The sequence below is a fragment of the Mauremys reevesii genome, linkage group 7, assembly GCF_016161935.1.
Source record: "Mauremys reevesii isolate NIE-2019 linkage group 7, ASM1616193v1, whole genome shotgun sequence".
Lineage (NCBI taxonomy): Eukaryota > Metazoa > Chordata > Testudines > Geoemydidae > Mauremys > Mauremys reevesii.
The window spans coordinates 106264983-106291440 of NC_052629.1; the positions used below are offsets into that span (position 1 = coordinate 106264983).

At 43.3% G+C, this 26458-nt stretch overlaps 1 long non-coding RNA gene across 8 annotated transcripts in view; it reads left to right on the plus strand.

The window, feature by feature from the left end:
- The window catches only part of LOC120409075, a 130913-nt gene that overhangs the window by 31302 nt on the left and 73153 nt on the right, over nucleotides 1-26458 (plus strand). The window contains exon 3 of one of the 8 annotated variants that reach the window (XR_005601087.1): nucleotides 25919-26084. The exons of 6 other annotated variants lie outside the window; for them this stretch is intronic. This is a non-coding gene — a long non-coding RNA (uncharacterized LOC120409075). Of the gene's footprint in view, nucleotides 1-866; nucleotides 1017-25918; nucleotides 26085-26458 lie in introns of those variants that run through there. One more of the 8 variants, XR_005601088.1, reaches the window with a different exon arrangement.

The following is a 26458-nucleotide window of genomic DNA, read 5'->3' on the forward strand; positions in this document are numbered from 1 at the left end:
AACTGTGTCTCAAAATCTGCCCTCCACATATTAAGTAGGTCAGCAGCATTATCCTTGTTTTATAATGGGGAAACGGAGGTACAGCATGGCTAAGTGCCTAAGGTCACACAGGAAACCTATGGCAGAGCCAGGGCCGGCTCTAGGCACCAGCGCTCCAAACATGTGCTTGGGGTGGCACTTTCCAAGGGGCGGCACTCTGGCTCCTTTTTTTCTTTTGCTTGGGGCACAAAAAGCCGGGAGCCAGCCCTGAGTGGAGGTGAGCTGCAGCGGTGGGGGGTGCAGGGAGGGCTGCAGGAAGTAACCTGGGGGCAGAGGAACCGCTCCCCCCAGCTCACCTCCGCTCCACTGCCGCCTGTTCCCCCCAGTACGCCACTGCTCTGCTGCTCCGTTTCTCCCCCCTCCCAGGCTTGCTGTGCGAATCAGCTGTTTTGCGGCAAGCCTGGAAGGGAGGGAGGGAGGGAGGGGGGAGAAGTGGAGCGGCGGTGGCGCGCTCAGGGGACAGGCGGAGCCGAGGTGAGCTGCGTTGGGGAGGGGGCGTGGGGAGGGATGCAGGAAATAACCCTGGGGGGGCAAAGGAACTGCCCCCCCAGCTCACCTCCGCCTCCTCCCCCGAGCACGCCACCACTCTGCTTCTCCCCGCTTGCTCCCAGGCTTGCCTGGGAGGGAGGGGTAGGAGGGGAAATGCGGCACGCCCGGGGGAGGAGGCGGGGCCAGGGATTTGGGGAAGGGGTTGGAATGGGATGGAGTTGGGGTGGGGCCAGGGGGATGCAGGAAATTTTTTTTGTTTGGGGTGGCAAAAAACTTGGAGCCGGCCCTGGGCAGAGCCAGAAATTTCCTGACCCCTAATTCCTATGCTTTACCCATAGGAACATCTTCTTTTGAGCACTATTTCCACTGATGCAAAGATGCACTGTGATATGAAAGTTACACAGCAGCTGATACCTCCTGGTGACCTTTGAAACCATTCCCTTGGGAAACAATTCTTGCTTTATTTGGGAAATATTTTCTCCTCTCTTGTTCTTTTTGGATTAAAAGATGGGATCTTTATGTCCTTTACATTTTTTTTTGGTAATGTTTGGTCCTTATTTATTAAAGTTTCAGAGTAGTAGCCATGTTAGTCTGTATCCGCCAAAAGAACAGGAGTACTTGTGGCACCTTAGAGACTAACAAATTGATTTGATCTTATGCTTTGTTAGTCTCTAAGGTGCCACAAGTACTCCTGATTTATTAAAGTGTCATTAAAGTCAGAACTTTGTTAATTGGCATCATGGGGTTCCCTTTTTTCCATATTCTCTGTCAATGGCCCCAGATTGAATGTTTACTTACAATCCCCACATATAAACTGGAAGAGAAGGACATGAGGGACATTCTTCTTGTATTATCACTGCAGCTAAATAGTAATAATACAACAAATAGCCCGGCACAGATCAAGGCCTACAGGCATAGGTGCTGAAACCAGGGGGTGCTGCCTCACCCCTGCCTTGAAGTGGTAATAACAACCCATATACATTGTTTCCACCATCAGTACTCCCGCCATAAAAATAGTTCCAGTACCACTGCCTACAGCGGTGGTTCTCAACCAGGGTATGCATATCCCTGGGGGTACGCAGAGGTCTCTCAGGGGGTACATCAACTCATCTAGATAGTTGCCTAGTTTTACAACAGGCTACATAAAAAGCACTAGCGAAGTCAGTATAAACTAAAATTTCATACAGGTGACTTGTTTATATTGCTCTATATACTCTACACTGAAATGTAAGTGCAATATTTATATTCCAGTTGATTTATTTCACAATTACATGGTAAAAATGAGAGTCAGCATTTTTCAGTATGTGCTGTGACACTTTTGTATTTTTTGTCTTTTGTATTTTTGTCTGATTTTCTAAGCAAGTAGTTTTTTAAGTGAGGTGAAACTTGGGGGTACGCAAGACAAATCAGACTCCTGAAAGGGGTACAATAGTCTGGAAATATTGAGAGCCCCTGGCCTACAGGACAATCTTTATGCTATAACCAGTGCAAAATATAAATGCCAGCCTATCTCCTCAGAGTGATAACCAAATCCTCTTTCCATGCTGATCTCCCATACCGTGGATCAGGATTGGCATGAGAGACAAAAATAAAACCCACCCAAAAACACAACCAGCAGATGAGGACTGTGTTAGTGAAAGGTCTTAAAGGTTGAAAGGGGTTCCTGAGGGGTGGGGGAAATTCCCACATGGTCCCACCTGCCAGTCACTAGTGCCATTTTGGGGATTTAAGAGGTGATGTGATCATCTAGGAGTTTGTCAGCACCTTTGAAATACATTAGGTTCATGAAAAAGATGTCTTTCCATGAACCTAACATGCCACGATTGGGCACTGACATGAACAAAAAGTCTTGAGTGTGAGCTTCAGCTTTCCATTTAAGACTGAAATCTTAACCCATTATCACTAGATGGCAAGACTCATCATAGATAGTAGCTCTGGAGCCAAACAGTAAACATACCGAAGAAATCCAATGCTGACCTCAATGTTCCAGCTTCTCAAACTCAGCTCTGAGCATAAACAACTTCAGGAGGGGAAACAACTCGTGCAGCAAGGTTATACACTTTACTAGTCAACATTTTCCCTTTGCACCCACAACTTCCTCCATGGTAAATGGAGGAACCTGCGGTGTATGAGACACTCATAAAAGGATTAATTTGCATAAGACTGCTGCTTCCACAAAGCAGCTAGCAACAGTGTCAGGCCTCATGGTCTGATCAGCCAATGCAGGTTTGTGCTGGAGACGCTTGTGACCTGGTAGACTCATGAACGTTCAGTGAAACTTGTCAAATTAATCTCTGACTCTTTTTAATGTCAGTTGTTACTTTTCCTATTTCACTTGCAGATTATTAGGGCCATGAAATGCCATAACTCCAAATCACAAAGAACTGTCAGGCAAAACTTGCATTGCTTGTGTAAGGATAGTAGGAATTGGATTGGTAGTTTAGAAATCAGCAGCTGCTTTGCTCACCAGAAAGCCTAGCAACCGCTGAATATGGTGACTGTTTTTGTGAAAAAGTTTGAAAAAAAGGAACAAATCTATTTTTTTCCCAAGTTTTTCATGGAAATGTGATGTTTTTACAAATGAAATACTGAGAAAAATCATTTTTAATTAAAAAAAAAATTCAAAAGAACTGAAAAATTTCCATTAACATGTTTATTTTGAATACAGGCCCTACCTACTTCATCACAAATATATATCCAAATGAAAAAAAATTGAATGGAGGTTGGAACTAGAGCTGTTCAGAAAACAGAATTTGCACCCTGGGAAATGTCAACATTTGGAAATTAGTTTCTGTTCTGAACACGAACAAAAAGTCAAAATCTTGAAAAATTTAATGGCACTAAAAATTCAGAAAGTTTCAAATCACAAATGTCAAAACAAAAAGTGTCAATTTTTTTATCAAAATGAAACTACTCCATCTTAGCCAAGTGCTTTTTGAGACTGTCTCACTGTGATGTCCGTGGCTATGTAACTGTTAAATCTTTCTAAAGAATTCTGCTGCCTGTCGAGTTAAGAAGGCATTTTGTTTCCAGAATTGCTGCAGTATATTATAGAGGAGTCACACAGGCTGTGCTGTATTCTGGAGACTTTCTTTTCGTTCTTTCTTGTTGTTTCCCTTAAACTAAAACTCATTTTAGTCTGAAAGTAAAGGTTTTGCTCTTTGTGTGTGGAAACAGAAGATTCACATTCATTCTCCACCCCTATCCCTTCTTCCTGATGTGAAATACAAATAGACCGTAGTGGAAAATGTTGTGAAAAAAAATCAGATGAAATAGCTGAGAATGTTTTTGATCAAATAGCCGTGCTTTGTAACTTTGTGTTGCAAGGTTGCCTAGAAACATTGGAAGAGCAGGGACACTTCTATATATATTAGCTAGTTTAAGTGTTTACTCTTGGAACTTGGAATGTAATTCTAGGCAACGTTTACAAATGTGTTGGACCAACTATTTCAAGAAAACCAAACAGAACAAAAAAAACCAACCCCAGAATACCCTTTGTTTATCTTTTTCCAGCCATGTTGCATGGCTATACTGACGGAAAGTAGATAGTAGCTTATATAAGAAAATCCAGAATTGATAATGGATATCCTGAACTTAGAATAGATGCATACATATGGCTCCCATTAAAATCAGTGGAAGCTGTGCCTGTTGTGAAGAAGGGCTGGATGAATGCTGCAAAAAATAAATAAAATTACAGTGTCTCTGGATTTGTGAAGGAATTCTCTCTGGCTGTGTTTGTGGAGTCATCCTGATTCAGGGCATAAGGCACTGAACTGGGAGTCAGGAGAGTTGCTGTTTTATTCTATATAGGTTCTTATTCAGCCCTTATCACCATACTGCCTGAGTGCCTTCCAGTATTCTAGTAGTGCATTGTATGATACGATTAACATCTATCACATGTGGTTTGTTCTCTCTTCCACCCTCTTCCAGGGAGAGAATTGTCTGTGCAGTGGAGTGTTCTCTTTTGGTAGGGATTTTTTAAAAAACATCTCTATATACACACTACTCCATGTTTATGTTAAGAAGGGCAGGCCATAGGAGCACACCCTTGTGATGGTCCCTGATTTCTTCAGGAGTTCTTTCCACAGTCCAGGACCAGACCCCAAGAAATCTCTGTCTCCTGCATAGACAGGCTTTACCCTTGTAATAGAAAGTTCCATTGTGCTTGAAGAGCAGAGTTATCAACTACAGCTCTCAGTCCAGAGCACTAGGTGATATTTAAGATATACTGGTCCCAGGCTATTGAGCACCTTGGGCAAAAGAACCAAGACCTTGAACTTGATTCACTATTCTATGGGAAGCCAGCATAGGGAGCACAGGACAGGCTTGATGTGTTTGCAGTAACCCATGTTGATGAAGAGACACATTGCAGCATTCTGTCCTACTTGGAGTTTCCTAAGAGCTGATGGCTTCATGCATTGCTACAGTCCAAACAGGCAGAGACAGAGATGTGTATAAATGAGGCCAGGTCATCAACTGTTGGGATGGGATGGAGTCTCCTACCCAACCAGAGATGTGGATTATCACTTGTTTGAAGGAGGAAGAAGATTCCTTCCCTGAATGAGACTTGGCTTCAGTTCTTGCTTCTGTTATCCTAATCAAGATACTTTGGTTCCTTTTATTTATTCTGTTTAATTGTTTGCAGAGGTAGTGTTTCTAGGATATGTAATGTCCTTTCGAGCTCACTGCATCACTTTTATTTGGGCCTGGAATTGTTCCAGTTAATAATAATGAATAATCAAATGATCTAATCCGCTTCAGGATGGAATAGAGCTGGATCTTCTTTACCTACCTTTTAAATTCACACTGCTTTGGGGATTTTTTAGCTCTCTTGAGGGATCACTGACATATTGTAAGAAATCCAGGGCCATCTGGGGACCTCATAGTTGTTACTGTGCTGTACAAAGTGTCCAGATGTCACTTCATAACAATACCAGGAGTAGAATGCAAATCTTCCTGCTCCAAAAATACAGGATCCTGCCATTTGAGCCAAAGATGAATCATAGTTAGTTGGTATCAGTATAGATCCTATGACACAGTTATATATTTCTGAATCTATCAGAGGGCAAAGATATATCGAATCATAGAAGTGTATGGCTAGAAGGGACCTTGAGAGATCATCAAATCCAACACCCTTCCCGCTCCGTCCACCACCCCCATTCCCCCAGCACTGAGGCAGGACCAAGTATATTCACTGGCTAGTTTGTTGCAGTATTTTTTGGAGAGCTGTGGAAAACATTATCATGGGAACACAAAATAAGCAAAATGTTTCATGTATTAGCTTTCTTTACAAAATTAAAACACAGACGAGTTAGTCAAAAAGTTTGTGAATATCTGTACATAAAATGTATACAGTACCAAAGATGTGCATGGTGCATTACAGGAAAATAAGAGAACTCAACCTCTTGTCTGCTAAGTTTACATGCCCCGTAAGTGGTATCAAACTCATTCTGTGGAGAGGGACAAAGTCCACTTTGAATTATGGTCTGTGGGGCAGGGAATAAATGTAGGCCTATACATTATCCTCAATCCACATAATTAGGTGTAATTGCAAGTTCAGTTGGGATACTTTCAATCAAAATCAAGTTGGGATTTGCTGATCTAATCTTTTGAAAGTCTCCAGAGTTTTCTTTGGAGTAGATTTTAGTACCCTTACTTACGCTGAGCTAGACCTAAGAATACTTCCACTGACTCCAATGGGTCTGTTCATGGAGTATGGTATTTCTCAATGCAAAGATATTAGAATCTAACACTCTAAAAGAGGATTAGTCAATAGGTGGACTGCGGGTCAAATCCAGACCTCCAGATGCTTTTGAATGGACCCCAAAATCTTTTTATTTACTTATTATCATTAGTTATTTTTTCAAATTATTTTCTCTGGAGTCTGGACCTTTGTGACATCCCGCTGGTGTTATCCAGACCGGTGATCTGCTAGGTCACTCCAGTCCTCGACTCTGGGAGCCAGACTTACCATGCTCTGCTGTGAGAACCCCCACAGACTCTAGTATGTAAACTGCTCCTTGGATTGTGCAACCGAATGACACTAGCCAATATCTCCAGACCCAACCCTAGGAACCTCCGTCTTGCAGTGTCCAGTCATGCCCACTGGACGCTGCAAGCTTATATGAGTTCATCAATTTAACAAAGAAATTGATATGTACCAGGCTTGTTATCCCAAGGGGAGTCACTGATATGCTTCAAACCAAGCGCACTGCTTCAGGTAGAATAAACAAACAAATTTATTAACTACAAAGATAGATTTTAAGTGATTATAAGTCAAAGCACAAGAAGTCAGATTTGGTCAAATGAAATAAAAGCAAAACGCATTCTAAGCTGATCTTAACACTTTCAGTGCCCTTACAAACTTAGATGCTTCTCACCACAGGCTGGCTGGTTGCCTTCAGGCTCTCCCCTTTGATCAGCGCTTCAGTCGCTGGGTGGTGATGTCCGTAGATGGAGGTGGAAGAGAGAGAGTTTTTGCCTGGGTTTGTTTTAAGCCATGAGGACACATTTTAAGCCTCATAACTATAGACATGAAATTACAGCCTATAACATTACTCTAACAACAATTACTATAACATTCCTATAACAACAATGCATCATGAGCCTTCTGAAGACACCCGGCACGACAAACTTTGCATTAGATACCACACAATCATATTATAAGGATGAACATGGGGGTATATGGTGTTCGCCTGAGATACAGAGTGTCACAGTCTTGACTATACCTTGACACAGAAAATTTGTACCTTGACAAAAAATAATTGACTCCCACTGCTCTAAAAGAAAAGCAAAGTTAGGTTTTCTATGTGCTTGCAAATTGATTCCTGTACAATGTAACCTGCACTGCTCCCTCCAGTGCTGTATCTGTTGACGATAATTAGCGTAGAAAGGCCTCATTTTGCAGGGCTGTCAAGCCAACATTTTTAATCAGCACTTATACTGAAAAATTATTAGCATGAAAAAGTCAAGCACTGAAACATTTAACCCCTGAAGTGTAAGAAAAAGACCTTAATCAAAATGAATGCTCTTTATCAGGATAGATTTTAGATTAATAGATTTTAAGACTAGAAGGGACCATTGTGATTTGCTAGTTGGACCTGCATGACAGAACCTAGGCCTTTCCAGTATGAATTCCTGCTTCAGTTCCAAGCATATCTTTAAAAACAACAACTTTTGATCTTAATTTTAAAATTGCTAGTGATGGAAACTCCATCACAACTCTTTGTAAATTAATCGCTGGAACAATTACCTTCACTGTTAAAAAATGTGTGACTTATTTCTGGTCTGCAGTTGTCTAGCTTTAACTGTCAGCCACTGGATCTTGTTATAGCTTTGTTGTCTAGATTGAGGAGACCTCTATGATCAGATTTCTGTGCCCCTGGGAGGAACTTGATCTAGTCACCACTTAAACTTCTCTTTGATAAGCTAAATAGATTGAGCTCTTTATGTCTCCAACTAGAAGGCATTTCTTCCAAATCCTTTAATCATTTTCTCTGAATCCTTTCCAGTTTTTCCAACATCCCTCTTTAATTGTGGACACCAGAACTGGCCACAGTTTTCTAGTAGTAGTTACAACAGTGTCTAATACAGAGGTAAATAACCTCTCTACTCCTACTCCAGATTCCCCTCTTTATGCATCCAACAATTGCATTAGCAGTATTGCCAACTTCAAGAGATCAAAAATTATGAGCCGGACTCCCCTGCAAATCATGAGATTGGCCCCAAAATCATGACATTTAAAATAAGATTATATTATGTTTTTAGGTCAGTCTCTTGTGTTTTGAACTCCCCTGCCCGTTCCCAGGGTGTGTGTGTGTGACAATGAGTGTTACCTACTCTCCCACATATATTGGTGCAGTGAGGTGGTGTGGCTCCCCGCTGCCCCAGAGCGGGACGAGCCCATCTGGAGGCCAGAGTGGGCGGAGCTAGGGAGCTCTGAGTCCGCCCCTCAGAGGGTCAGGCGGTGACCCGGAAGTATAAAGGTTCGCCCTCAGAGCTCAGTAGGGCCCTAGCCACCAGGGAGGCCAGATGCCTCCAGCCTAGCCCGCAACTGGGAAAACCCTGCAGCCCAAGGTACCCGCCAGGACTGGCTGGACCTTCCCCGCAGCCACTACCCGGAGGAGTTGCCGGACCTGCCCTGCGCTCGCTACCTGGTGGAGCTGCCGGACCGGCCGCTGGATCACTACTCTGGGGAACCCATGGTGCTGGACCCCCCGGAGGACACCACTGTGATTCAGGTACCACAAGAAGGGGAGTCTGGAAGTAGCCCAGGGGCAGCTGACCCTAGTCTGGCTGCAGCACTGCCAGAGCCCATGTCAGTGTGTTGCGGCCAGGATCCCCACTGACTCAGCAGCGGGTCTTCTGCTGCTGCTAGGGCCCCGGGCTGGGACACAGTGGAGTGGGAGGGCCTGCGTCCCCCCTGCCACCCAACTCGTGGGTGGCCATCTCCCCCTCTCCCAGGCCTTGGAGGCTTGGATCTACTGTTATTGCCCTGCTGTGACCTAGGGCCTGGGCTTGCTACTCTTTGTACTGTTGTTGTTCAGCCCTGCCGGAGGGCCTGAGCCTCTGACTCATTGCTGCCCCACCCTGACCCAGGGCTGGGCTTATTGCTATTGGTTATACTGCCAGTGCTCAGCTCCTGCCGGAGGGGCCTGAGCACCTGACTCATTGTTGCCCCGCTCTGACCCAGGGGCTGTGCTCACGGTGCTTATTCCAGTTACCGCCACGGCCATCAGGAACGACTCCCCCGGCTGGACTAATTCCCCAAACCTCAGCAGTGTGCAGTGAGCCGGTGTGGCTCCCCCCGCCGCCCCAGAGAGGGTCAAGCCCCGGCCAGCACCTCTACAATTGGATACGGTGACTCCGGCCTCTGCTGCAGGAGCTCTCTCCCCCACATCTGCTCGTCTCATGCCCAGCAATTAATCCTGTCCCCCAGGCCCCATCAGTAAGGCTAAGATTTTGTAACGGTTATTTTTAGTAAAAGTCACGGACAGGTCATGGGCAATAAACAAAAATTCACAGAGGCTGCGACCTGTCCGTGATTTTACTAAAAATAACAGGGGGCAGTGCTAAGTAGGAGGGAGGAATGGAGTCCCATGGGTGGGGGAGGGCGGACTGACAGTCTGAGACCCCTGTCATGGTGGGGGGCACAGCCCCGGTTCCAGCAGCCGCGGAGGGGGGTGCACAGCCCCTGCTCTGGAGCTGACCGCAGCTGCGGGACAGGGGTGCACAGCCCAGCTGCAGCCTGCCCCTCTACCCACAAGCCGCAGGACAGGGGCTGCAGGGTCCTGGTTCCAGCCATCCAGCCCCGGCTTCAGCTGCTGACAACTGAAGTGGAAGAAGTCATGGAGGTCCAGTAAAGTCACAGAATCTGTGACTGCCATAACCTCAGTGACTAAATCGTAGCCTTACCCATCAGTTCTCTCCTCTGACCCAACCCCCCTCAATTCAGTCCCCCAGGTCCCATCTTCACCACCCCATCAGTTCAGTCCTCCTACCCCATCGACCCTCTCTGCCCTCAGTTCACCCTCCCAGCATTCACCCCATCTGTTCAGGACCCACCATCAGAGGCCCTGGGTGTTTTTCGCCTTCCTCTGCAGCATGGCGCATGGGTCACTTGCTGGAGGATTCTCTGCACCTTGAAGTCTTTAAACCACGATTTGAGGGCTTCAGTAGCTCAGACATAGGTTAGGGGTTTGATACAGGAGTGGGTGGGTGAGATTCTGTGGCCTGCATTGTGCAGGAGGTCAGACTAGATGATCATAATGGTCCCTTCTGTCCTTAAGTCTATGATTCTATGAATACAGCCCCCCCCACCCCCCTACTTCAAACCCCTGGCAGGTCCCAGCCTCACCTCTGCTCCTTTGGGTTCTTCACCCTCCCCAGGGTGAAGCAGGGGAGCAGCTTTCGTAGGGGCTGACAGCTGGAGCCCCAGCCAGATGTGCCTAGAGTGGTTGATTGGATTTCTAAGTAAAATTAATCATTTTTAGAACTCTGATGTCAGGATTTTTTTTTTCATTTGATTCAATTCCTTATTTGAAGGTTGGCCCTTCTCCCTTCTTTGTATCTCTGATGAAGTTTCTCTTCCCTGCTGGTGTGTAGCCACACTGTCTCTTGTTAGCTTGGTAGCTTTGTTTATCCGATATGTAAATGAATTGAATTCTCATTGTCTTTTAAAGTATTTTGGAATTAACTGCCTGGTGGAGGAACCACATTCTTTTGTTTGGGGTGGGGTAACTCCTGTGTGACTGGAAACACTTTTGTGCCAAAACTGATTTAAAAAAAAAATCCTGACATTTGAGTTTTGTCGTGAGATCATGAGTGGGGCTTAATTTTACTCAGAAATTGCGACTCTCCTGATCAATTGGTGACACCTCTGTACTTCTGGCCACAGAGTTGCACTGGGAACTCATGTCCAGCTGATTGTCATTTATAGTATGGTAGTATCCAAAATGGGCGAGGTACTGTCCCCTCTTATAAAGCTGGCAATCTTTCTCCAAGAGCTCGCAATCTAAAATACTCTGGCCACAAGTTACTGTACATTTCCACAGTTGGCTTCTTGTATACTGTTCCCAGTAATATAACACTAATTTTCTGATATGGATTCCCATGTAACACACAGTTTCCTGGTTCTAGAAAAAAAAAGTGCTCCAAATAGACCATCAGATAGAACATATCACAGCCTATTTCCTCTTAGAATTTTGGAACTTTACATTGGGTTCTTATTGTACTACAGCTAATACTATTTGAAGAGAGCAGGCATGAGCACATGCAATACATATTTCAGAACATTAAAAGGACATTAGGGAAATAGTGAAGAAAAGAAAAACAAGACAGTAGGAGACGTTGAGTTTTTTGTGAGTTTCCTCAAATAAAGAATCCAGTTCAATACTACCGCCCACTAAGGTCAGACTACAACCACTTTTCTTGAATGTATTCCTCTGTTCTGCCCCTTTCTCTCTCCTGAACCTGAGTGACTTTACCATTCATCACATTGTCCAGAATTCATGCATTCTTCCAAAAGTTCACATGGACTCACAAGAAAATTCTCCAAAGAAAAATCATCAGCCCCAGTGGAGTCAGAAGGAATAAAACAAATCAAAACCAAAACAAAACACAAAAACAGCCCAAGAGAGAATAGAAATTGAATTCAGTAGGGAGAACTCAGGAAAAGTGCTGCGTGTGTTAGCCAGCAAATCTTAAACAATATTAACTTCTTAGCAACAATAATTCTGTTTTGTTTAACTAACAAAAGATATTGTAAGCAGATACATGTTTTTGAGGCAGATAAGGTTTTCATTGGACAGTTCTGTTATTGGCATAGGACTTGGCAATTAACTTGTATTTAGTTATGGGATGAAAATATGACACGTATTTGCATCTAACTGAGGCAGAGGTTAAATATAAGACTGTCTGTAATATTCCAGTTCCCTGTTAAATCTAAGTCTGAATACACTGGGCCCCATTCTGCCCTCACATATATCTGTGCTAATCCTAATGAAATTGGCAAGTGTGAGAATAACAGAGAGCAGAATTTAGCTTCTGTTTACCTCTGAGTAGAAGAGTACCATTTTGCACATTTATATTGCCTTTTATCCGAGGACATAAGGGGTAAGCTTTAATAGCCACTTTTTATAGATGAAGAAACTGAGGTCTCGTGTATATGGTGACTTAGTGCACAAAAAAGTAGGATACAAATCTACAGCACTGTGTGCTGCTGTGCATGAACTCACCATGTTGACCCTGCTACTGCACACTCGAAGTTCCGTACTGCACTCTGACCGACGGTCCACACAGTCAGTGTGGGTTTGTCTGCACAGAGCTGGGAGCGTGCTTCCCAGCCCAGGTTGGCAGACTTGCATTAGCTCTGCTCAAGCTAGTGTACCAAAAATAGCATGCAAATTGTGGCACAAGTGGTGGTTTGGGCTAGCCAGGTGAGTACAATCCTGTCCAACCGCCTGGGTCTGAGTGCAGGTAGCTAGCCTGAGATGCTGCCCATGCCACAACATCCACGATGCTATTTTTAGTGTGAGCTCAAGCAGTAGTGGTGCAAGGCTGTCTACACAGGCTGGGAGGATCACTCCCAGCTGCAGTGTAGACCTACTCTTTGTGTGCAGCAGGCTAGAGCACTGTAGATTTCCACTCCAGCTTGCCGCACAGTAACTATCTGTATAGACATGCCCTGACTCAAAGAAATTTAGTAACTTACCTGATGTCAAGCAGCAAGTTGATGTCAAAAACAGGATTAGGAAACAGACCTCCGGAGTCCCAGTCTTCTGCTTTAATCAGTAGACACCTCTGCTTCTCCATGAGACCCTCAAATGTTATCACAATAGCAGCCTTGTTGAAAAATGTTTGTTCAAAAAGGCCACCGACGAGGGCTGGTTGGGAATTTTTTGACAACAATTTTTTTTTTTGATGGAAAATGCCAATTCATCAGAACCAAATCTTTTTTGTGGGGAAGGGTCAGTTTGGACAAATTTTCAACTTGTCAAAAAATTTCATTTCAACATTTTCGAAATAAGAAACTCATTTTCCAGTTAAAAAACCGTTCATTTAGAAAGGTAAGCTAATTACAGTTTAACAAATGATTTTAAACTGGTCAGAATCAAAACAAAATGCTTCATTTGACTTGAATCAATTTTTTTTGGTGGGGGAGTGGATTTTTGGTTCATGAAAATTTTTGAGATTTCAACTTCTCATCCTGAATCAGGTTGGGAAATTTTTCTGATATCTTGAAAATTTTTGCAGGACAAGAAAACTATTTCTCTCCCAATTCTATCACTGATTACTAAACAACAAAGAGGCTTTAATGAGAACTTGCTTAGTTTACAAACTATCATTTCTCTCTCTTACTTCCTTTATCTCAATGCTGGGCTAGTAAAAATCTCATGACACAATTGTTTGAGACTCAACTGGCAAATCTTAGGACATATGTTTAATCTGGTTTTTGTAGGGCACATCCATTTCTTTTCCCCATATATCAACTAACCAATAATAGTAGCACTATCTTTCTGAGGATCACCCAGACCTTTTACAGAAAGGTTCCTTAAAACCCCAATCCTTGAAATTCATTGCATATGGATGCATTGCTGCACCTTGTATGCAATGAATTGCAGGATCAGAGCCTATAAGAACCACAACAGAGCTATGAGGGCCAGGGATTATACATCTTCTGCAGATGTGTAAACTGAGGCACAGAGAAGTTAAGTCATTTGCCCAAGATTACACAATAGGTCAGTGACAGAACTGGGACTAGAACCCGGAAGTCTTGGCTCTGTTATCCTAATCTAAACACTCGAGTCCTTTTCACCTTCTGCTGCAAGTACCCTTAAGCTCCTGAATGGTATATTTTTAAAAAATAGATAAAGGTCAAATATGCATAGAACAAACCTAGTGATTTACCAGAGATTGAAGAATCCAAGATTCTAATATCAATTAGCTACTAGGGACCTAACATGAAATGAGTTGAAGGTCTCTCCATCCAGTTCCTAGTGGACAGGTGTCCCCATCACAAAACCCACTGTCGCATTCGCCTCTTTTGTTGACAACCCCAGCAGGGATGCCAAAGACTAATGGGCCAAAGAGGTTGAATTCCTCTCTTATAGTCACTCCATCTGATGGTTCAGGCACACTGAAGGAGGAAATAGGGGCACTTAGGGTGACCAGACAGTAAGTGTGAAAAATCAGGACAGGAGGTGTGTGTGTGTGTGGGGGGGAGGGTAATAGGAGCCTATATAAACAAAAGACCCAAAATCGGGACTGTGCCTATAAAATCGGGGCATCTGGTCACCCTACTTGCACAGCTACTGCCACTACTAAACCAGCTTTATGAATAATCATAAGATTTCAGTCTCCAGGGCTTCAAGCCAGAACCTCTCACCAGGTCCGAAACTCACTCCCCACAACCCAAACAAAAACACACCTTACCCCTTTGAGAAGAAGGAACAAGCCATTGATCTGTGCTCAGCAGCTCATATAAGGAGTGGAATTCATTCCTCAGTAATCGGGAACGTTAAATAAAGCTGAGGCTGCAGAATATACACATCTAAATATAGTTATTTTAAAAGTCCCTGTTAAATTCCTGGATTAGGTGTACAAGAAGGGCATGTCTTTCATATGAAATTTCCTTTCAGCCCAGCAGCATGTCCCTCCATTTGCAGGGAGAGGGATCTGAACGTTGGGGATTTCTTTGATTTCTTTCTGTGCGAATTCAAACACATCGCGCCCCCAAATTCCACTCTGAGTCACACACTGGGACCCAACAATTTCAAAGCAAAGCTAAATTGAGATGGCCAGAACTACACATGAGAGTACGAAAACCACACCCCTCCCATGAGTCCAGCGCAGCTCCAGAAGATAGTGGATTTTCATGCAGATCTGGGCAGTTTGAGAGATTCATCAGCCTGGATGAATCGTTCACGTGACATTGTTCAAGGTTTTTGAAGAAACGGAGCAAGGTGAACTGGAAATCTTTATAAAACCCAGCAATGAAAATCTGTTTAAAATCCTGAGTCATTCACAAAGCATATGCACAGGCCACGTACTTTCTATATCTCCAACTGGTTTATATTAACCTGTTTCACAGGGGGTTTGTGAGGATAACCTAATGTTTGTACAATACAAATAGAAGTGCAATATGTGAAGTTTTATGACCCTGAGCCAGTTCCTTGCTAGTCACATTGCATCACCCGTGTAAAGAGTTCTGTGTTTCCCTACAAAATTCTCATAATGCAGCAACTTTCACATCTTTAGATATTGCATGTGTCTTCAGCTGGTGCGTGAGAAATGCCAGTTCGTGAACTCAACTCTTAACCGTTTCATCTTTCAGATAGGCAAATGGGTTTATTTTCAGTAGCAGCAAAACTTCACTCTTCATTATATTAGGAGAAAAATATCCCCCCAGTCCTAGAAAACAGGGGTAGATATTAATAGTGAGCCAAATTTAGCATTTGGTTTATGAAGAGTGGCATAGGTTTAACTTAGGGCAGAATGTATGGTTTAATATGTGCAGGCACAAGAGCTTGGATAGAAATTACTGGGGATATTATTAACCTCTTACTTCAGAACTTAAGTTGATCATTGGGAGAGTGAGGAAGAAATTTCCACACCTTGTCTTAATATTGCATAGTTAGGAAAGGTGCATTATGAAGGTTTTACATTTTTTCCTTGAAGAATCCAGAAGTAATGGTAGGACCTCTGGGTAGGGGACACAGGTTGGGAGGAGCAAGCACAAATGAACCAGATGTTTAGTGGATGCCTCTGTGGTGAAATCCTGTCTACATTATGTCAATGGCAAAACTCCTATCAACTTCAATCGGACCAGGATTTCACCCCCAGGCTCTCGTTATCCTACATCCAACCCATATTTATTGCTCAGGAGAGGGAAGTAAAGAAAGTTTTACGGTTTTCCTGAATTAAAAGAACAAACTGATCCTGTTTGCATGGTCGGTGCTTGTGCTCAGATATTACAGTGATAAGGGTCATATAAATAGGTAGGAAGATAGCTAGATAATTCCAGTCTGGAGAGTCTATTAGGGGAACTATAATGAAGAAGTCCTAATGTTAAATCCTTATCTCCTTATTTTCAAGCAAAGTTCACACTGCCTTCATTTGACCAATAGTAATTACAGATGGGAAAGACCTGTTAAATCATTTTTCTTCCAGTGCCATGTTGTAATCAACAGTGCATTCCCCAGGGTTACATCCAGAGGAGGTTTAGTTACTAATTATTTTATTAGGGATACAATTGTTGGAAAACACAAATTATTTTCTGAACATAAGAATGGCCATGGTCCATCTAGCCGAGTATCCTGACAGTGGCCAGTGCCAGATGCTTCAGAGGGAATGAACAGAACAGGACCATTTATTGAGTGATCCATCCCTGGTCATCCAGTCCCAGCTTCTGGCAATCAGAGGCTTAGGGACACCCAGAGCATTGGGTTGTGTCCCTGACCATCTTGGCTAAGGGCTTGGCTACACTTTGTGAGTTAGAGTGCATTAAAGCAGCCCCGGGCACCCTAACTCACAACCCATCCACACTGGCCAGGCACTTAGAGCGCTCTGACTCTGTGGCTAGAGCGCTCCTGGTAATCCACCTTGGCAAGAAGAATAATGCTTGGAGAGCCTTGGGTGAAACGCCCAGGCGTCAGTGTGAACGAGGTGTTGCATTACTGCAGTCTGATCAGCCTCTGGAAATGTCCCATAATCCCCTTAAGTCAAGTGGCCACTCTTGTCATTGTTTTGGAATCGCTGCAGGAATGCAGATATCAAAGCAAACCATTACTGTGGAATGCTGTGTGAGAGAGAGAGGGGAGGGGAATCTGCTGCTGTCTGAACTTACAAGACAGCATGCTGACATGCTCTCAGCCCCCCAAAAATCCACTCTCTCTCTCCCCACATACACACACACACTCCCTGTCACACTCCACCCCCCCCCATTTGAAAAGCACGTTGCAGCCACTTGCATGCTGGGATAGCTACCACAATGCACTGCTCTCTGTGGCTGCTGCAAGTGCCGCAAATGTGGCCATACCAGTGTGCTTGCAGCTGTCAGTGTGGACAGGTTGCAGCGCTTTCCCTACTGCACTCTACGAAGGCTGGTTTAACTCAAAGTGCTCTACATCTGCAAGTGTAGCCATGCCCTAATAGTCATTGTTGGACCTGTCCTCCATGAATTTATCTAATTCTTTTTTGAGCCCAGTTATACTTTTGGCCTTCACAATAGCACCTAGCAGCAAGTTCTACAGGTTGACTGTGTGTTGTGTGAAGAAGCACTTCCTTTTGTTTGTTTTAAACCTGCTGCCTGTTAATTTCACTGGGTGACCCTTGGCTCTTGTGTTACATGAAGGGATAAATGACACTTCCTTATTCACTTTCTCCACATCGTTCATGATTTTATAGAACTCTGTCATATCCCCCCTTAGTCGTCTCTTTTCTAAACTGAACAGTCCCAGTCTGTATAATCTTTCCTCGTATGGAAGCTATTCCATATCCCTAATCATCTGTGTTGCCCTTCTCTGTACTTTTTCCAATTCTAATGTATCTTTTTTGAGATGGGGCAACCAGAACTGCATGCACTATTCAAGATGTGGGCATACCATGGATTTATATAGTGGCATTATGATATTTTCTGCCTTATTATCTATCCCTTTCCTAACAGTTACCAACATTCTCTTAACTTTTTTGACTGCCACTGCACATTGAGCACATTTTTCAGAGAACTATCCACAGTAACTCCAAGATCTCTTTCTTGAGTGGTAACAGCTAATTTAGATTCCATCATTTTGTACGTATAGTTAGGATTATGTTTTCCAGTATGCAGTATTTTGCATGTATCAACATTGAATTCAATCAGCCATTTTGTTGCCCAATCATCCAGTTTTATGAGATCCCTTTGACTCTTCACAGTCAGATCTGGTACCATCTGCAAACTTTGCCACCTCACTATTTAGCCCTTTTTCAAGATCATGTTATGAGTACATTGAACAGCACTAGTCCCAGCACAGACCCTGCGGGGGACCCAGTTGTTTGTCTCTCTCCACTGTGAAAACTGATCATTTATTCCTACCATTTGTGTCCTATCTTTCAACAAGTTTGTCAGGGTTACCTCCCCACTGTGAACTCTGGGGTACAGATGTGGGGATCCACATGAAAGACCCCCTAAACTTATTTCTACCAGCTTAGGTTAAAAACTTCCCCAAGGCACAAATTCTTCCTTGTCCTTGGACAGTATCGCTGCCACCACCAAATGAGTTAGAGAAAGATTCAGGAAAAGGACCACTTGGAGTTCCTGTTTCCCCAAAATATTCCCCAAGCTCCTCCACCCCCTTTCCTGGGGAGGCTTGAGAATAATATACCAACCAAATAGGTAAACAAGGTGAGCACAGACCAGACCCTTGGGGTTTTTGGACACTAAAAACCAATCAGGTTATTAAAAGCAGAACTTTATTATAAAGAAATAAAAAGGGTAAAAGAAGCACCTCTGTAAAATCAGGATGGAAGGTAATTTTACAGGGTAATAAGATTTAAACATAGAGGATTCCCCTCTAGGCAAAACTTCAAAGTTACAAAAAAACAGGAATAAACCTTCCTCTTAGCATAGGGAAAATTCATAAGCTAAAACAAAAGATAAGCTAATGCATTTCCTTGCTATTACTTACAATTTTTGTAATCTTGGATGCTTATTTCAGGTGGGGTTTTAGGAGATGGTTTTTCCTGACCTGGTCCCTCACTGTCCCAGAGAGAACAACAAAGAGAGCACAAACAAAACCTCCCCCCACAGATTTGAAAGTATCCTCTTCCCTTATTGGTCTTTTTGGTCAGGTGCCAACCAGGTTATTTGAGCTTCTTAACCCTTTACAGATAAAGGAGGGATTTTATGTTACCCTTAGCTGTATGTTTATGACACAGTTACTGATCCATGAAAGGACATTCCCTCTTATCCCATGACTGCCTACTTTCTTAAAAGCCTTTGGTGCGGGATCTGGTTAAAGGCTTTCTGAAAGTCCAAGTACACTATAGTCACAGGATCACTCTTGTCCACATGTTTGCTGACCACCTCAACAAATTCTAATAGATTGGTGAGGCGTGGTTTCCTTTTACAAAAGTGATGCTGACTCTTTCCCAATGTATCATGTTCATCTATAATTCTGTTCTTTACTACAGTTTCAACCAATTTGTCTGGCACAGAAGTTAGGCTTACCTATCTGTAATTGCCAGGATTGCCCTCGGAACCTTTTTAAAAATCGGCTTTACATTAGCTAGCCATCAGTCATATGGTATAGAGACTGGTTTAAGCAATAGATTACAGTTAGTAGTTCTGCAATTTTATCTTTGAGTTCCTTCAGAACTCTTGAGTGAACGCTGTCTGGCCCTGGTGACTTATTACCGTTTAATTTATCAGTTTGTTCCAAAACCTCCTCTACTGACACCTCAATCTGGACAGTTCCTCAGATTTGTCACCTAAAAAAAATGGCTCAGGTGTGGGAATCTCACTCATCCCTACAGTGAAAGACTGATGCAAAGAATTCATTTAGCTTCTCTGCGAGGGTCTTATCTTCTTTGAGATTTCCTTTAGCAGCTCAATCTTCCAGTGGCCCTACTGCTTGTTTGGCAGGCTTCCTGCTGCTGATGTACTTAAAAAAATTGCTGTTAGCTTTTGTGTCTTTTACTAGTTGCTCTTCAAATACTTTTTTAGCCTGCCCAGTTATATTTTTTCACTCGATTTCTTCAGTAGGATTTCACTTCCAATTTTTAAAGGATGCCTTTCTGACCCTTTGTGCCTCTTTTTAAAAAGCCTCTTTCTCATTTTTGTGTAGTTCCCCTTTTTGAAGTTAAATACAACTGTGGTAGGTTTCTTTGGTATTTCTCCCCCTACGGATGTTAATTTTAATTATATTATGGTTGCTTTTACTGAGAGGTTCAGCTATCTTCGTCTCTTGGACTAGATCCTGTGCACCACTTAGGACTAGATCAAGAATTACCTCTCCCCTTGTGAGTTCCAGGACTAGCTGCTCCAAGAATGAGCCATTAGTGGTGTCTAGAAATTTTATCTCTGCATCCTGTCCTGAGGTGACAAGTACCCTAGTCAATATGGGGACAGTTGAAATCCCACCTTCTTATTGGGTTTTCTCTTTTTGTAGCCTCTCTAATCTCCCTGAGCATTTTACAGTCACACAATTTTCTGATGTATATTTTAAAACAAGTATTAAGTAACAAATGTAAAAGACAAGGGAATACTGCAGAATGAAGATGGTGTAAATGACAACTCATAATTCACTGTGAGTTACAGGAGGAATGCATAGGGGCCAGATCATCACCTGGTGTAAATCACCATTCGCTTCAATGGAGCTATGCTGATTTACACCAGTTTAGGATCCGGCCCACTTATTTTTATAAACATTATCAATTTTTTTAAAAAATAGTTAATCCCATTTGGCCCATAAACAACCCAAATTAGGGAGCTGCTACTACCCCTTGGGAGCTTATTCCACAGTCAAACAGTTCTCACCATTAGGAATTTTTTCTGGATCATCATACTACATTTTCTGTTTCAAAACTTCATTCCATTTTTCCCAGTTGGACTCCTTGGACCTCCTTAAACGATTCCTCTCCTTTCTTGGTGTTTTCACCTGCCAGACCCTGGCTAGCTATTATACTCTTCCCCTCATCCATTTGGCCATGCCACTCAGACTTACTTCTTTTAATATTTCCTTATAAATCAATTGCTCAGTTTTACACTTTTCTTCTCAATTTTTGACGTATTGGTGGCACTGACATGCCCAGCTCTCGATAAGATACAGAGAGGCTGTGCAGTGCTCCTGATCAATAAAGTTCCAAATCACTTTAGCTGTGGGTTGTTTTTATTAAAACCATGTTGCACTGCAAGCTCCTATCTAATTTACTGTCTACTATCACCCCGAGGTCTCTTTTGGCATTAATAAACCAATGATTCTCCTATTAAATATCTGGGTTTTAAATTCTTTTCCTCCAGATGGATTACCTTGCCTTTTCCCAGGCTGAATTTCATTTATTTACATGCTTATATTTGTAACACCCTTTGAATTATTTCTCTGTCCTGGTGTTTGCAATACCTCTGAGGTTAGACTGATCATCTAGGAATTTAATTAGCTTGCTCTTTACTCCTATTCAGGTCATTAATACAATCCACCCGCAGCAAACTGAAAGGCTGGGCCTGGCGCAATGTACTCTGATGGGAATGATTAGACAAATGAACAGCATTAAGTGTTAACAGAGGAATTGTTAGAATCAATACACTGCCTAAGTGAGGCAGCAGTGCTGATGGGATTTAAAGGCTGGTGAAACTGAGACATGAACGTTTAGTCTCCGGTGGCAGGTTTGCAGATGAGTTTGGATTAAGCTGCAGTATATTCATGGCCCTGCCTGTTAAAGCTGTCAGCAGGGAGTGTGAGGAATCCAGCCAAGGTGTAACCCAAGAACGGATCCACATCTCACTATTTCCCTGGGATAACACAAACTATAATCGAGCAGCATTCCTGAGATAGAAGTAGGGCATTTGAATGACAGAATGTAGCTGATCATCAAAACATAATCCTGGATTGAAGATAACTGGAAGGTTCTGGACCAGCATAAATGGATGCACTGAAAGCCCTCTAAATAAGAATGAAAGAAACAACAGAGCTGAAAAGATTCCTAGCTTGGATCTACTGTATATTTTGGTCCTTTGGCTGTTGGTCCTTCTGCATCAGCAGCTGTGGTGCCAATGTTCTGTTGATATTCCATTACAGTCAATCAGTTGCTAGAACATGTTTTGCACATTCAGCGGCATAGCAGGTGTCCTTTGCCCAGTCATATCTGGAACATTTCTTGGCATGGCAGATGAGTTCTACCCAGGTGTTCCTCGTGTATGTACCAGCAGCACAGTAGGTGCATTCTACTCAGATCTAATCTATCTATCTATCTTTGATTGACCAACCTAAGCTTTTATATTGCATTCATCACCATAGACTGAGAGCCTGATTCACCACTGTGTTATTCTAGTCTTACACTTGTAACTCCATTGATTTCACACTTGCGCACAACTGTAGTAACACAGCCAAACTTGAGTGCCTATGTGGAGCATTCAACAAATTCACAATACACTGGGAGTGTTCTTCCTGGAAAACTAGCCAGCTCAGCCTACAGCAGCAGCTGTATTCTTGCTGGATATACCTGGAACATTCAGCAGCACATTTCATTTGTTAAGAAACTCAGAAGTATATGGGATGTAACCTCCACAAGTCATTAAGAGAGAGAAAAGGTTAATTCACAATTCAAGATAAAACTGGGTAGTAATTTAAATGTATGGTATATACGGACATCAAAATTCTGAGAACAGGCAAATATAACTAGGCTGTCAATGGCCCTTAAGGCAAACTGGGCTGAGCCTTGCTTGTGGCCTTCCAGTTCGCCCTCAGCTGACTGGTGATATGGCAGCATAATGATAATTAGTACCCCCAGCTGTGAAAGGGGCAGGACAAGACTATATAAACTGAGTGGACAATGCAGTTAGAGAACAGAGACTCAGGAGAGAGGCATAAGAAGCGTTTCCTCTCTGGGAAAGGCCGAAAGGAAGTTGGATTGGAAGAGACCTCCAAGGAACAGGGTAGGCTTCTGTGGGTGAAGCCCTAAGATAGGGCCTGTCTGGGAGATCTCTGAGGTAAACTGCCAGTGGCCCAGGGGAAAGGAGGCTGTAAGGGAGTCCTACTGAACAAAAACAGCAGAAGCAGAATGCTGCAGGACCCAGGAATGGGAGCAAAGCAGAAGAAGAAGACCCAGCCAGTCTACTGTGGGGTCAAGGAAGTGGCTGTGGCAGTGGGGTGCTAGAAGTGAAGCCCCCAGCAATTCTATGGTCTCATGCTAGGAAGTGTATGGTGAAAAGAGCAACAGCCTACAGGGGCCAGACATTCTGCCCCTGTAATTTGCTTTAGATCATCTCAGTGAGTGAGAGAACTAGTGTGGTGCAAAAGAATTCTGATGCCCAGGGATGAAAACAAAGGGGGCAGCTCCCCCTCTCCTGCAGCTTGGGTAGCCAGTGCTCTTCCTCAGACCCTCTCCTTAATGACTAGTGAGATGAGACGTTCCCTCCTGTTTCAATCTACTTTAATCTACATGGGGTCACAGCTTTAATTGATGATGATAGTAATTATAACGTATGATGAATCCTTCCCACACCATCAAATGTTGCTACGGGCATGAATAAGGTTTTGCCATCCCTGGCTATCCAGGGCTGCTCTTTGCATGGCATGAAACTATTACCATTTCTTCCCTCTCCCCTCTAGAAAAACCCTTCTGAAATGAGTGAAGTTTCACTATGAAAAAGGAGAAACTTCCATCCCTCAAAGGAGATGGCACCTATGAGAAAGAGTAATGGTGGCACATTGAAGAGTAGGGGCCTGCAGTGGTAATGCAAAGAGGAAAGCAAATCAGAGATGTATTTCAGGGCTGTGAAAACTGGAAGATGGAGTTGGTGCTCCTGGTCAGTCTATAGGTGCAAGGCTGTAGGTAAGAAGGTGACTGTAGCTTGTTGGAGGGTCAAATGTGGGAAGTGAATGATTTGATTCTAGGGTTGTGCATTGGGAAGGTGTTGCAGGGAGTTAGGGGTCCAGTAGAGGGTCATTGTGTGGAATGGAGGAGTTGGGAGTCTTGGCAATTGGGGGATGGAGGTTATCTGAAGGAAGTTGAGATTTTGGATTGGCATAAGGGCTGGAGATGATTGAAAGTGCAGGAGGTGGTTGACGGTTGTAACCACTCATTTTTTCCTGCCAAAATGGATTGTTCTTTTCTTACTAAGGGCTTGTCTACACTTACCGGAGGATCGACTCTGCAGTGATCGATGCATCGGCGGTTGATTTAGCGGGTCTAATGAAGACCTGCTAAATCGACCAGCAATTGCTCTCCCGTTGACTCCTGTACTCCACCTGATCAAGAAGAGTAAGAGGAGTCAATAGGAGAGAGTCTCCCATCAACATCACATAGTGTGGACTCCGCAGTAAGTAGATCTAAGCTACATCAATTTGAGTTACGCTATTCACGTAACTCAAATTGCATAGCTTAGATCAACTTTTCCCTTTAGTGTAGACAAGGCCTCAGAGCCCGCAAAAATTTAATTACGCTTACAGGACACTTCAGTGGCAGATCTAGACTGCTGCTGGCTTATGTTGTGAGGATCTCTGGGAACATCTGGGTACTTCTAAACATCTGAGGACCTGTCCCACTGCTCATCAGTAGGAGCAACACCCTGCCTCTACTGCAGATTCAGCACTACAGGATAGCTACTTGCTTGGACTAACAACTTACAGATATATGACTTGAATCAGCTGATGATATGACAGGGACCTTGAGAATCAGTGTGATTACTGCATCTCTCTTGGTCTCCATTTAACGTCTCCTTTCCACTTCTTCATCCCCCAGATTCCTGAGTAGAAGTTAAAATGTTTCACATGTCGTCTTTCTCCCACTCTCCTTACTGGTTACTTGTAGGGATGGGAAGAGATCCCAACATCTCCAGTCTGTTTGCTCAGAGTTTTTTGTGCTGCCTCAAATGTTGCAATATGCAGTCTCAGTAAAAACAGCTATTATGTTAGAGCAGTGGTCTCCAAACTTTTTTGATCGCACACCCTTATCAGGAAAAATCTTTTGAGCATGCATCCCCTGCTGTGCCAAAGGAAAAAAAAAAGCCACTCAGACTCCCGCCCGAACTGCCGAAGGGGAGGGTGGGGTGTGTGTGGGGGGGAAAGCACCACTCAGACTCCTGCCCGAACCGCCGAAGCAAAAAAAAAGCGCTCCTCCTGCTGTGCACCCCCAAGGATCCTTTTGCGCACTCCACTTTGGAGACCACTGTGTTAGAGGACTAAAGAGTAGCAAAAGCTGTATCTATCTTTGAAACAGGCACTTGGGGTGCTCTTACCAGTGAGTCTTATCTTACTACCAGGTAAATCGGTAGATGAAGTATAAAACCACTATATGCACATGTCATGAAGGCCATTGGCTTCTGTAAAAACATCATGCCTCTTTAATCTATTAGAATTCTTTGATCATGTCAATGAAACAGTGTCTAAAGGAGAACCAGGTGACCTGGGCCAACACACTATTTAATCCACTTTCACAGTGATGTAATTCCATTAAAACAAAAGTTCACATGAACACTTCTTTCCATAGTAGTGTGGTCCCATGGATTTGGCACTGGTCTGAGACACTGGAGATCTGGGCACTATTCCTGACTACCACTGAGTTACAAGTGATTTTGGGCAAATCCCTTAATCTCTCTCTGCTTTAGTTTCTTAATCAGTAAAATGAGGCCAACAACCTCTATCGACTTCTATTAAGCATTTGAAGAGAGAGATTTGAAACATGCTGTGTAAGTGCTAAATATTATCTGTTGTTGTTAGTGTTTGTTTAATGGTTCTTTGGTGCAGAAACAAATTAGTCTCTCCCTTCCTCTACCCATCTCAGGGAATTTCTATAGCCTGAATATATGATCCATTTTATAGGGAGCTAAATCAAGATGCAGGGAGAATATTTCGGGACATGGATGTCCCCGGTTATGTTTGCAGATCTAAGCCACATTCATGTGGGCAGCAGCAAGGTGAGATTGGCACTGCACTCCATGAAGTACACATGTCTATTCAATGAGGCTCATGTAGTATGAAGACTTGATACTTGTCAAGTTGAATTAAAAGTCTGGAGTGTAAATCTGAGAGGCTTCAGAGCAGTGTCCTTGAATTCAAAAAGAGTACAGCACTAACCTCCTTCCTCCCCCTCTTCCCCCTTTCAGGCAGAAAATGTTAAATGAATTGTAGAGGCTTTTAATGTTGAGGATTGAGACACTTTAAATTTAGTCCCATTAACTTGTGTTCATTTACAGGCCACTTGGACACAATCTCTAGCTCGCCTGAGTCCTATCATGTACCACAACCAAGACGATACACTTGGAGAATCATGTGTTTAAAAAAAAAATCCCCATCTGAATGCGTGTTTTTGTTGTCTCTGTACCTGACTGCAAAAAGCTGCTTGCAGCTAGAACCATTCTACTGAACGTATTGTACCTGTCAGCATTGGAGGGGGGTTACCAGTGGAGTTCCTCAAGGTTCGGTTTTGGGTCCGATTTTATTCAATCTATTTATCGCTGACCTGGGAACCAAGAGTAGGAGTGGGCTGATAAAGTTTGCGGATGACACCAAGTTGGGAGGTATTGCAAATTCGGAAAAGGATCAGGATATCCTCCAGGGAGATTTGGATGACCTTGTAAACTGGAGTATTAGCAACAGGATGAAATTCAATAGTGAGAAGTGTACGGTTATGCATTTAGGGATGACTAACAAGAAATTTAGTTATAAGCTGGGGACGCACCAGTTGGAAGTAACGGAGGAGGAGAAGGACCTAGGAGTCCTGGTTGATCGTAGGA